This window comes from Antedon bifida, chromosome 1 (assembly GCF_963402885.1).
Source record: "Antedon bifida chromosome 1, ecAntBifi1.1, whole genome shotgun sequence".
In the NCBI taxonomy this organism is placed as follows: Eukaryota; Metazoa; Echinodermata; class Crinoidea; order Comatulida; family Antedonidae; genus Antedon; species Antedon bifida.
This window is the reverse complement of record NC_136226.1, coordinates 10,658,748-10,672,691: the sequence shown is the minus strand read 5'-3', so window position 1 is coordinate 10,672,691 and position 13,944 is coordinate 10,658,748. Positions and strand designations below refer to the sequence as shown.

The following is a 13,944-nucleotide window of genomic DNA, read 5'->3' as shown; positions in this document are numbered from 1 at the left end:
TGCGCTTAGGTCATTACTCAAATACTCCATGTCAGACGTGCTTGATTCTGATGGCCTCATGATCGTTTTCAATTAAAGTAAACATCATAAGATAAAAGTATAAAAGCAATAATTAGGCCTATATATCTTACGGTGAAAAGCGTATTGTTATCGTCTGCGGGTTATTTTATTACGATTACAATTAACATTATTTATATATTCATCCACTTTGATGAATATTGAAATGTACACTCGTCCGTCCGTAGCACTGCATTATATAAATCGTTTGCTTTAAAAAAAAATAATTTTAAAACTTTGATATTGAACTTCGTTTTGTCAGTTTAAGCGCAAATAAAAGTAATAGCTAATTTTGGTTGGTCAGTACTTGCTGATTTTTTTCCTTTCTTTTTTTCATAGAATACGTTAAACCCATGGGACATTCTTTGGATTTCGACTCAATGTACTAATAAAACCGAGAATGATTTCCGGTGCGTGTGATTATGTTCGTATTCAAGTCGAAGCAGCCATGCCAATGTACAAATCTCATTTTACGCAAATTATATGTAATTTGGCAAATTGCTGTACATAAAATAGTACGGAAAGGCAGACAGTACTCGAATATATAAATAAAACTAATACCATACCATGCATTTTTGTTTGGTATAACACATTTTTGTGACATATATTACATCACATATGATCTATTTAGAAGAAATCACCCGTGAGTTCCAATTTATATACGGATTGAATATCGATCAACGTCATTCTATATAACTTCATAGGCAATTTTTAAAACATAAAACTTCAGATGCAATTTATCACAGCGATGTATCTTATTCACCCCTTGTCTGGAATAGCTAACATAGCACTAGTTATCTTGCTTGATTTAACGATCATTTTTCATTTCGAAATGTGCTTGTTCTATATTTGCCAGAAAATATAGTACTCTACTTTATTTATTTCAAATTTGTTTTTTTATTTTGACGTCGGTAATACACTTTTATTAAAGAACCAGTTTTCCCATGCGGCTCAAGATTATTATTTTTTTATTTTCTTTCATCAGATGATGGGCTACTTTTAATTTGCAATTGATAGCTTGCAAATGCTTTTGAGCATCATTTTCAAATATCTAAGGTAATATTTGTACATGCCTTTTCTTGTATTGTTTCATTAGAATGAATATTGTTATCTTGTTTTACGTTTGATGATGATTGTTTAATAACTTCACGTTTTGATGTAACCTCATCATCTCATCCGATTCTCAGTGCTATCTTCACATCACATATGGCAACATTTGTCCGGTAGCAAAGGCAGATTCTGTGATGCACCATCTCGTGTGTTCACATGTGCCTATATCATGGTAGATCATGGTAGATATTAAATGTTTGAGGGTATGATACAGGCGTTTTATACGTCAAACATCAATAGCTGTCATCACAAAATTGCCCCATTGAACAAATGACAGTTATATTGAGAATCGGTTAACCATCTCATGGAGTAAACAATTACCGTTATAATCTGTTTTTATGTTACATTCAGATACTGCGTTTAACATGCATATCTCCAAACAGACAAACCGTTTCAAATTGTCTCTGTCGTAATTGTCTACACTTTCATAGTATGGCGTCATCCAAATTACATGAATCAAAGTGTGATTCGATATCTAGAATCATATAACTTATAGTAATTTGCCGATAAAGCACGGCCAGCTTTAATACTGGTAACTATGTACATTTGAACAATGTAATGCAAAACCTGCTACGTGGTTTATTCCTCTAAAAACAAGTTTATTGTCGATAGGTGGCGTGTTTTGGACGATTAAAATTCTAATCAATAAGCCAGATACTTTACTTAGTACTTAGTAACCAATTACTGCTGAAACTTATCTAACAGATTCAATATTTAACCTTTTCAAGATAATTTGTCCTCGTCGAAGTTGTGGAAATTAAGATGCAACACATTTCCAATTTGTTCAAAAGATTTACAGTTTCAAATACACGTCGATTATAAAGAATTTTAAATAAATAAATAATGGCTCAAGTCATATGAACAATAAATCTGTTTTTCCAAAAAACTTTTCAAAGTATTGATCAAACAGGCATTAAATCTCAAAAGCAATTTCAGTTGAAATGGTTGTATATACCTTTTGTCGACGAACAAGACGATATAAGACTTTTATTTGTAACTTGAGTGGAGAATGTCGTACGTTTTGCTAACTCATTCATCAAACAGGCACATTGTACCTCTATAGGCACTTGTGATAATATTTTTTAAAATGCGTCAAAAAATCTTTATGATCATATACTTCGCCAGACTTCCCAATCTTTTTCTTTCCTTTTTTGTTTGTATTGGAGTAGAAATCTTGATTTGAAAAAAAAATCAATTTCTCCTTAATAAATATTTCAAATTAAGTTATTGATATTTAGATACAAACTAATCTTGAAAATTACTTTGAATTGCGTCTCCTCATAGACAAATTATTACTTTTACCAATCAGTAATGTTTCTATAGAAATCCAGGTTTGTTATTTTATTTTTTTTTTAAGATGAACTTTTTCGTTTATTGAACATATCAAGGTAAGTCACGTTTTATGAAAATTAATAGAAAATTGCATTTGCTTAATGTTGCCGTTGATTTGTTGCATCACCGGCGGCGGCATACAAGATATCTTGATAATCTTACGACTGACACTTATAGTTACACGAAACATTCTCAGTTTGATGGGTTTTTTTTATATTTCTGATGAGTAATTCTACTAGTTTTGCTGATAACACTATAAAGGCAAACCTCATTAGAATAAGCAATCTATATTCTATTTTTAGCTAAAACATCATTTTCTTTCAATGTCATTAATTTTATTATTTATTCAAAAGTACTGTATTGATTTTTTTTACTGAAATGAACTTGTGACATTTGATTAACTTTTGGCTTGGATAAAAATTGAGTTCTGTTTCTGGAAATGAATTAAATTGAATTGTTTCTAAATGTTACGAATGTAGCCAACTCCAAAGATTACCTTCCTTCAATAATGAGTATGTTGCTTACTATGCAATGAACATTATGATTTAAATGTTGTTGTTCAATGTTTTTCTTCTCTTTTGTCTTTAGTGTCAAGTATAAATTACTTCTAATCTTGATTGTAATAACGATATGGGTTTATATTTTAATTAGTTGATAATTCTGTTCTATTGTTTCTTTATTTTTACATGTTGATAACTATTAATTAATTTTGGAATACCATAACAATTAATAAAATGTAACCGTATCCATAGCTAAACACGAAACAAGTAAACTTAGAAAACGTCGTGCAGATTTTGTTTTAAAGTTAAGTTGAAGGAGTGACAGAGCGGTTAAGGATGTATCCGTAATCCTTTCTTATGGCAGGGATTCGGGGCTTGCCCCATTCTGGTGGTAACGAGTCTTCTCGAATAAGGCCTTATTCATGGTACGTCAGTGTACACAAAATTGTAGTGTGCACTTTAAAGAATCTAGTACATCTTTCGAGAGAAGGGTTTTGGGTGTACTAGCTCACACACAGCCACTTTCATGAAGAAATAGCATCGTAGTTTGCAGCACCGACATGAGAGGACCCTTATTAGAGTAGAATGTTGTTGAAAAGGTTTAACATCTACGTCTACAGTACAATATGATCGCTATTGTTGCGGATATGGCGCTATATATAAATCTTCATTATTATTGCTATTATTTAAATACGATATTAATGTTCTTTGGGCTTAGTTATTTAGCTGCTAAAACATGGAAACATTAGAAAGAGTAGATGCAGATGTACTAATTAATGAAACTATATAGACATAACGTTTTTTATGTGGAACAACACCTGTTTCGCGAACGAGTACGTGAGAATATACAGACTTGTTTTATTGTCATTTTGGGTGCCACTCATAAAAAGTGAACAAAATCTGAAATATCTGTCTGTCGTGTATTGATTGGATGAACAGATGAATAAACAGCCTGTCCGTATTGTTCCTTAAAGCTGTGTCCATACAGAACATGTTCAATTATTTTAATCCAGTCGCTAATATAAATATAGTCATATCCTAGCTTTAAAACAGTTTAAAAGTTTGATGTTCTATACTGACGCTCAAAAATGTGTTTTTAATTAACGTGTTACACCGTACTAGATTTGAGTTGGTGTTTTTTTTTTTTTCAATATTGACAAATTTATTAACAATTTTTTTATTTTCCAGTTAATGGCTGCGTTAAAAGAGGAATCTAACCAGAAAACAAATACAGTAATTAGTTCGCTTGTTTTAAAACAACCAATTATACGGTACGTCAACGTAGCTTATTAATGAATATAATGAATCAAATAATCCACTTATAATAAGTCTTTTAATTAATGAACAAAACTCATCCAAGCATATTGAAAGATAGAGCTAATTTACTGCATGACGACTCGGCACGACAGTGATGAATATTATTAATATCAATCAATATGTAGGCCCAGTTTACATCATTTGTTTATACTGTGTACAATTTAAACCCAATATATGTTAACTGACAACAGGATTATTGGTATCAATTGGAAGAACAAGAAGGGGAAAAACATCTTTTTAAAAGTACAATTTATTGTTGAAGAATGATCATAACCAGAGCAGGGGTGATAGGTAAACTCATATGGATGGTCACTTGAGCAGTTTCACATTTTATACTGTATGTCTATAATCATGCTCATACTATAATATTGTGAGAAAATGACGCGCAAATCATATACAGTAATGGATAAAACGATGGCATTGTTCTGGCTATAAAGATGAGGATGATATTAATATAATGAAGCCGATGGTGTGGTGATGAAGATGTTGAGGTAATGATGATGAAGATGATGGAGTGATGATGAAGATGATGATCTGATGATAAAGATGATGATGATGGTGTGATGATGAAGATGATGATCTGATGATGATGAAGATGATGGTGTGATGATGAAGATGATGATCTGAGGATGAAGAAGATGATGGGGTGATGATGTTGATGAAGATGATGATGTGATGATGAAGATAATAGATGATGGTGTGATGATGTGATGATGAAGATAATGGTGTGATGATGAAGATAATGGTGTGATGATGAAGATGATGATGTTATGATGGTGTTGATATGGATGATGATTATGATGATAAGGGAAAGTGATGACTGTTTTCATGAAGATGGAAGGATGATGATAGTGCTGACGGTGGTAATGACCTTGATAAATACGATATAAATATAGGCCTAATTATAATGATGATGGGATGATGATGTTGATATGGAAGATGATTATGATTATGATGATAAGGGAAAGTGACAGATGAATGTTTTCATGAAGGTGGAAGGATGATGATTGTGCTGACGGTGATGCTGATGATGACCTTGATAAATACGATATAAATATAGGCCTAATTATTGTGATGATGTGATGATGATATGGATGATGATTATGATAAGGAAATTGATGAATGTTTTCATGAAGATGGAAAGATGATGATTGTGCTTACGGTGATGATAATGACCTTGATACATACGACATATACTAATTATTGTGTTGATGGGATGATGATGGGATGATGATAATGATGATGATGTCATGATGATGTTAAGGATGATGTTGATATTAATAATCATTACAAAAAAAGGATTATAACGCACATAAACAAAATTCTACCTACCTTGAATAATTATTGATTTCACAAACTCGCGGTGAGTCACTGAATCGTCGTTCGTGTGTGCCGTTATGTCAACGCTAAGTGCTGGAGTAAAGTACAGTTCGAAGGAGCAAGTCAATTACGAGACCAATTCTCTCTGACTGAAGGGATTTGGTAAAATTCATCCGGCGAGATACATAGCGCTTGCATTTGTGATTAACTGGATTCCCTGACTGTCAATCCTGGTCAAGTAATTCGTCACGTGGTGTGTGTTATTGCCATTGACAGCCATAATAAACGCCAATCACATATTTCATTTACCGAATCATAAAATTAACAATCGATCACTAGACTAATATTTATCGAGTACGCAAGTCAGCAAAAAAAAAATTATCAATGCGAATAATGCACGACATTCACATTTATTAAATGTTTTCATCTATAATTCCCAAACAACGAGTAGTTGATGTTACTTTATTATCATCAATCACTATATCTTTTATCATGCATGCAAGTTGCAAAAATCATTTTGGTTCGTGTAGGCCTATTATAGTCTTAATTAACCAGCGTTTTAGCAATGCTCCTGCGGATATAATTGCTAATAATCATTAACATTCATTTAAAATATACAGTAATATAAAAAAATGAAATGGCTGTTAGGCCTGGGCCTATCATTAAGTCTAATTTAATTCGCTCATTATCATTAAATTATTCATTTTAATTACATTGTGTGCAACATTTTAGTTTCTTACACTATCAAGTGTTACATTTAATGTTCATTACAATCCGTCTTCGTTAATTGCAGTGCGAGGTCAATTGACATCATAAGTGCAATATCGTAACATGGTGTATTTACCTAACAGTTGAGATTTTTCAATGTTAATAAACTGAAGATGATTGCCACTCGGTCACTGTTTACTGTTTCCATAGATACGTAATTTAGTCTGTTGAATCAACTTTTTCATTGTAAATGACGCTGTGTCATTGCATCTAGTAATCCACACAATTCCGTCTTATCTCCATCTCTGGCATAATATAATGTCAAGAGTAGCATGGAATATTGTGTAATACAATATCACATGTGTTATGTTAAAGTGATTTTTTAATTATAAGACATGTTTCCTGTGTCACAGACTTTACCATAATTGTACAAAATTATATATACTGTAAAATCTCTCTATTCTATTATTACATAAAACTGTTGCCGAAATTAAAAACCAAAAATATGATATTAACAAAAAATTGATTGCGTGCCTTGACAACAGCCCTTCGTGCTAATCCTCGGCATTATTCATTATAGGCATAATTTTGCATTAAATATGAGAAAAACGAACACAGTGTGTGTCATATTAATGTGTAGACATCAATATTATCCTTTAATCTCGTCTCTTAAGAAGCTGCGGAGTATTCCATAAAAAGTACACATTTGTAAGATGTTTCATAAACATTGATCGTCATCTTATCCATTCATGCACACCTTCATAGTTTATCATTTAAAACAGAAATGCTTCTGTGAAAATTGTAAAATTTGAATTGAATTTCTTTTCAAGAAGATCCGAGTATAACGTACCGTACTATAATCAGATGGCAACTGAAATTAAATATTCCCCAACAATTGCTTTATTCAAAGCTAGATATCGATCTCATTTTTTCTCTCACAAAACTAAACATTTTTGTTTCTATTTTTTTTGTATTCAAGACAGGACCACAATGCATAACAGGTTTTCTTTTACCTGATTGTGTAATCCTGTATAAAGATGTTGTTAAATAAATCTATGTTGGGTAACTAGGCCCTATACCAATATAAATCTGAAATTGAAAGACGAACGAAGCGGCGGCCTATAGACTCAAAGTGGTACAGTAGAACCAAAACCCCCCTTAACAGAATTGTCCTGAATAGACTTGATCACATGTCCTCTTGTTAGTGGTGTCCTCTGGGGAGAGGGTATCCCGAAGGAGGTGTTCTAACTGTACTTATAATAGAAATAAAAGATCTTAAATAATAAACAAAAATAACCAATACGTTATACGAATAGTGTGTGAAAACTAATATCAAACATTTGTCATTATAATAGAAAACTTGAAATTCAATCATCAAATCTGTCTGCGACGAAATGGGAAATTGATTGAAGCAGCGTATTGTAATCACTAGAATTGTCGAAACTCTTCCATCATCCATCAATATGAAACAGATTTTCGTTACAATATCAAAAACTTAATTAGGCCTACACTGAAAGTATTATATCAAGTGGCCCATTAAATCGTTAGAATTAAATTGATTCTACGCACACAGTACGTGTCTGCACGTGTAGGTTGGCAATGTATGCCTTATACGTATTTATAAGAATGCTTTTTGTTGTAAAGCTACAGAATGATTATTATAAAATACTTTATGTTTTATTCACTCGTTCAATCAACATTGATTGTTTTTACACAATGATGATATTACAAAATTAATAAAACACCATATAAATACGAAAAAGAATAAACATTTGAAAAGAAAATGACAGCAGAATCCCTTCCATCGGAAACCCCCTCTATTTAGGGGACACCATACCGGCGTAAACGAGTACCTCTATCCAAGTGTCTCAACGTGGGCCCGGTTGCGTTCTGGATGGGAGACCGTCTAGAAATAGCGGCGGCTGCTGTATACCGGAGAGTGATGGTGTAATGATAGTAGTATCGGACTAGCATGTGATAGGCATGAGTTCGAACCTCTCTGTACCATACTAACTGTATCCTTAGGCAAGATGCTTTACTCTTATTGCCTCATCCTTCGGATGGGATGCAAAGCCGTTGCTCCCGTGTACTTAACAGTGCACGTTAAAGACCTTGGTACACTATTCGAAAAGAGTAGGGGATCGTCTCCCGGTGTGCTGATCAGATCTGGTAGCTTGCTGCCGTGGGTCCGTGGAGGGCCTAACCTGAATTTCCTCAGTTTCCAATTAAGCTTGAGGACTAACATTTTAACATAATTCGTTTATGCTGTTGCAATTTATTATATAAAATATAAAGCCCATATTGTCTTATAAACAGTAGGCCTTCATTATTTTATAGCCTATTAATAACTCCATTTTTTTTAGTAGATTGATAATAATGATAATTGTATAATTCGTTTATGCGCTAAGTAATTGCATTTTGTCAAATCTTTAAGCTAGAAAAGTTTGGGCCATTATCGTCTTTAAGTAGATAAAGGGAATGACGATTGATGACGTATACGTTGATGAGAATAACGATGATAGAATTATTAATCTTATGAGGTTGATGACGCCAATGACCCTGTATATTGTATGACAATCATTCAGATTACCTATCAAGCATTGTTTATTAGTACGATGAAATTAAATGAAATGAAGAAAGTAACAAGTGTTAATGAGACAAAACATGAAGTATTATACCGTGGCCAATTTTAGACATTATGACGTCACTGCTAGAATGGTAAAATTAATGCGAGTATTGTACGAATTCCTAATTACAACTAGCAGTTTTCAGATTCCTTGCCAATGTATGCGCCTGAAAATTATTTGGTAGAACATGGCATTATTGTTTAACAATTTTTCCATTAGTAGTAGTGGAGCTGTAGCTTGGTGGTTAACGTGCTTGCCTTCCAATCCCAAGTGCCAGGGTTGTAACTCTTTTTCAACTCCACTCCCTAAGCCTCAAATGAGACTCATAAGCATGATAAACTATATAATAGTTTATCTCATCCTGTAATTGGCGAGTTTGTGCTCGCTGTTGGATGAGTATGAAATAAATAAAAATAAAATAAAATTACTGTAGACCATTCAATTCCATTACATTTATTTATTGATCCGTAAGCAATGGACATAGAAATGAGTGGAGGGAATAATTGATCTGAATGATTTTTTTTTGATGATTTTTTTTATTTAGATTTGCTTTCCCGTTTGTTTGTTTTTGGGGGTTTTCCCCCCTTTGTTTGCTTTTATATATATATATATATATATATATATATATATATATGTTTTCTCGGTTGTGAGAGTCAGTAATGGTGTGGTCATGACATTGATAGACTTTTCGTGTCGAAACAACAGATTGATAGACAGGCATACAAAGTGTTGCATGTGACAACGGATTTATTTGTTAATATATTTTCTAATATAAGTGGTATCCATCGGTTGATAGATTGAATACAATTGATATCAATTATTCACTTTGATACGACTATAATTCATGTCATATTTATTTTATGTTGATTGTGAACGCAAAGTTATTGACCCTCTCATTTCTAATTTAACATTAGTAGCGCCCTCATTTACAGCAGTCCCTGGATAACGAGGTGAGAGGTTAAACTATTCAAGCATGAAATGTTTGATTTGGTTGCAAAAAACACGGACTGACTGAGAAGGTTCGATTTATTGTATATCAATTTACTTTCCATGTTATTAGATATAGTTTGTATATACCATTATCGATATATACAATTGATCCCTGATTATTTATTTTAGACGTATGGTAAGTTATTTTTATTTTCGTAGTTTTTGATTCATTTTAATGGCAACCGAAACCATGTGTATTATAGGCTTAGTTTGCCTAGAATATAGTCTAAGTAGTAGCCTAGGCTAGCTAGGCTAAGGTTTCAACATCACTTTCACATCTCATCTGCAAGGACAAGACAGTAAAGTACTTAGTCAGTAGGATAACGTAATTGTAGGCCGGGGGGAGTGTGGTCAGACCGGTGGTCAGGTCGGCCACATACAATATCTATGGAACACCAAAAACCGGTTGGACACACATACAGCCTGGCAGATTTAACCTCATGTGCTTAGGAGGAATGTTGTATATCACACCAAGAAACTACAGTTCCACATTAGAATTATTAATTTATTTACTTAGTTTGATCGTTTATGTTTATGCACAGTTTGTATTTGCGCTTATTTACGTGACTTTTTCAAATTGTTTACCATGTCAGTTTGAAATTTGTTTATTTTTGTCCCGATAAATATTTTTGTTTAGAACGCCGCTACCTAAAACAACGATGGTGAATAAAAACATCATGATCAAAAGGCTATCTAACGGCATTCCTTACAAATTATTGAATAATCTTAACTTTAAAATTGCGCTCACAAATCGAATGTGAACAATTTATTTATGCCCACTAAATTTGTTTTAGGTGTGGTTTTAATGACAGCACAGTAACTCTATCTTCTTTTTAAAAATAATTATTTACGATTATTTATGATTTCAAAAGGCTTTCTCTACATGTTTTTGTATAAAATTATTTAATTTAAAAAAAACCTCTCCAGAGGGTTGTCCGTGTATTGTTGTAAAATCTTTTGTCCAACTGTTTTCTTAACCTTATCTTTACCTTTTGATTGAGAGGTTGCAGTCAAACTGTTATTTTTAGTCACAATTTTGAATTAATAAATAACACTACGGAAGGGTTTGTTGGTTTAAATTCATTTTCTGTATTGTTGCCATAGCCCTGCCTTAATATATTTAGTTGACAAAGCGCAGTGGACGACTCAGAGTTGTTAACATAATGTATAAAATAGATATCAACAAGTAGTTATATAACATCATTTAAGCTGTCAAGTGAGTGCGTACCCAAGATCAATCCAAAACCCCTGGATCATCCACACCTGAAGCAATGTCCAATACCCTTATTACCTGTGTATGCTGTGGTCCAACTGGACAGTCAGGTAACGAAAAACTCCCAAAACACATTGATCATTATACGGTATATTTTAAAGATCTTGATTTGACAATTTAGTTTGTAACTGTGTATATTTGATAATTTAGTTTGTAACAGTGTATGTTCTTTCCTTAATACAATTCATTTCAAAGAGCTTTTGTAATGTACACTATCAGTTGGTATTGTAAGGGTATAAACAAGGTACATCTCCCAAATTTGTTCCTTTTGAATGCACTGTTTGTTCAATGGTATTCATCATGTGTAAACCAATTCAAAGTATAATTATGATTACATATTCATTCATGCATATTATTCTGAAAGAAATCCATTAAAGCGTGTAGGGTGTTGTTGAATTTAACACCTTACTCACTTTTCTAAACCGCACGTATACAAAAAAAATTGTTAAAAATTATAATAATTACTAAAGCTCCATATTTATTTTAATGACAGCCTGTGTGTGGGCAACAGTATATGATTTAAGCCATGTTTTTTGGCATTGAAAAATTATTATTATATGATATAATAATAATAATAGGATAATGATACTATTTTGAGAGTAAACAAAGAAATTTATCTTTTGTGATGATGAGGGTTTGTTTTGTTGATGCTATACTATCAATTTGCTCATTGTCACGTTCACATTCAATTTCAGGTGTATTCATTACTACAAACATTCAAGTGTAGATGTAGCTAAACAATGGGAGATACTATAAACAATTTATTTAACTGTTACCAATAGACTCATATTAGTTAGTAGAACTGGGATTCTGTCAAAATGATGATCTACAGTATACAATATATTAATTTTTTCAAAAGTACACTTCTACTGTACTAGGCCAAGAGGGTATGGCAGGATATGACTTTGAGGATGAATGATTATAAAGTTTGTAGTTGATGCTGAGTAGAAATATTCATATCCTATTAAAGCTATGGGTGTACTTCTGTATTATCACGTGTTTGGTTTTTTTTTGCCCCGTACAGTTAACTATTTTACAGCCGGACATTCTGACCATTTTAAATACAGTATAAATAGTATCTGTCTTGATATGCAATAAAAAATGAATCACATCTGATAGATATCTCTTATACTGGTATTTGTGTAGTTAATTTAAATAAAACCTTACAATGGTTAAGAATAGTGCTTGATAATTATAGTATTTTATTAAAGATTTGATAACAAAATATTGAAATAAATGGAATGTTCATGTTGAAACAACACAAAATACAATTTTATTTTATTTAGGTATACACAAAAAGGCAAAAATTATTCCATTCACAAAAATATAAAATAATATAAAAATATAACGATGTAGTATAGACATTTCCTAATATTTAAAACAACATGTTATTGCTCTATTTGAAAAATGTGATTTATTATTAAGTATGTTTTCTTTCTCACGTGCACTCAATCCTATTATTTCAATGCACATTATGCATTCACACTCTCCTTTACTAAACGGAAATTATGGAAAGCATATAATGATTATTATTGTTGTAATAATGATACATCATTGACAACGCAGATCAGATTCTATTGATGGTGCAGACTACGATTTAAAAATGAATGTTATTGTCGTGCATCTATTGATACAGTCTGTAATCTGAGAGTATATATCTATACACTATACAGTATGTAATTTGAATATTAACGCTATGGCTGCAGTAAATACAAATTTTTTTTAATGATGCTCGTATTGATGACTATAAAAGCCCAAAATGACCATTCCTTTCAGTAGTTTCAGGCGGCATAGTATTAAAGGAACAACTTGGAATCCAGCAGTGGTCCCTTGATTGAATTGTTCTTGAATAGAGGTTGGGCTTCTTGTTCAAACATATACAGTATTACCCTTGTGCATTTCACAGGAAAGTGTCTCCTTAATAGAGGTGAATCTTGCTAAATAAGACATGCAGAAATTTAACTTTAAAACATGGTTTACCTTACAAACAAAATAAAATACAGTTCACCACAGTCAGTGAACAACAGGTAATTTACCCATAATCCACTTAATCATGTTGCCGCTAGATAAATCGCCAGTTATAAAATCATGAATATTCATTAGATCAATTTGGCTAATTTCACTTCTAAGGCATTTTGATAAATTTGTATTCATTTTTTGAACAATGAACTCTGTTTTCCATTTCAAATCTTAATTGTATCGTTGCCAAGAGAATTACAATCCTTCAGATAATTATTGCACTGTTCGAACAATTTCAAAGTATTGATTGATGTGATTGATTATTGGTTTCAAGATTATTGATTATCAGATTACTTGCACATGATGTCTACCATACTGCCTTGTGTATATAACATACTGTATTCTCATCATTTTAAACAGCATTATAATAATTAAGGAGTGGTCAATTTTTTTGGCTTAAAATTTATTTTAAATGTGTGGATTTGTACTGTAGTGACCACTACTATGATATAGCAATATTCCTTCCTAAACATCACAACAAAGACTTCTAAAGCCATGTATAGTTTGCGTTATTAATCGCAATCCATCTCTGTATTACAAAACTCATCTTACAAAACATAAGCAGACTACATGATGCCGCCGTGTTAGTCATCCAATTAACAATTGTAAACATCTGCAAAAAATGAGTAAATTGTATGGCATCATTTGTAAACAAATAAAAAATGCAGTATATAGTACAAGCTAGGTGTGG

At 32.2% G+C, this 13,944-nt stretch overlaps 1 protein-coding gene across 2 annotated transcripts in view; it reads left to right on the top strand.

The window, feature by feature from the left end:
- LOC144841910 (coronin-2B-like) overlaps positions 1–13,944 on the top strand; it is a 114,115-nt gene that overhangs the window by 73,303 nt on the left and 26,868 nt on the right. Inside the window, exon 1 of one of the 2 annotated variants that reach the window (XM_078698215.1) lies at positions 9,958–10,097. The exons of the other annotated variant lie outside the window; for it this stretch is intronic. The gene's annotated coding sequence lies outside the window, so the exon portion shown is untranslated. Of the gene's footprint in view, positions 1–9,957; positions 10,098–13,944 lie in introns of those variants that run through there. 2 annotated transcript variants of the gene reach the window in all.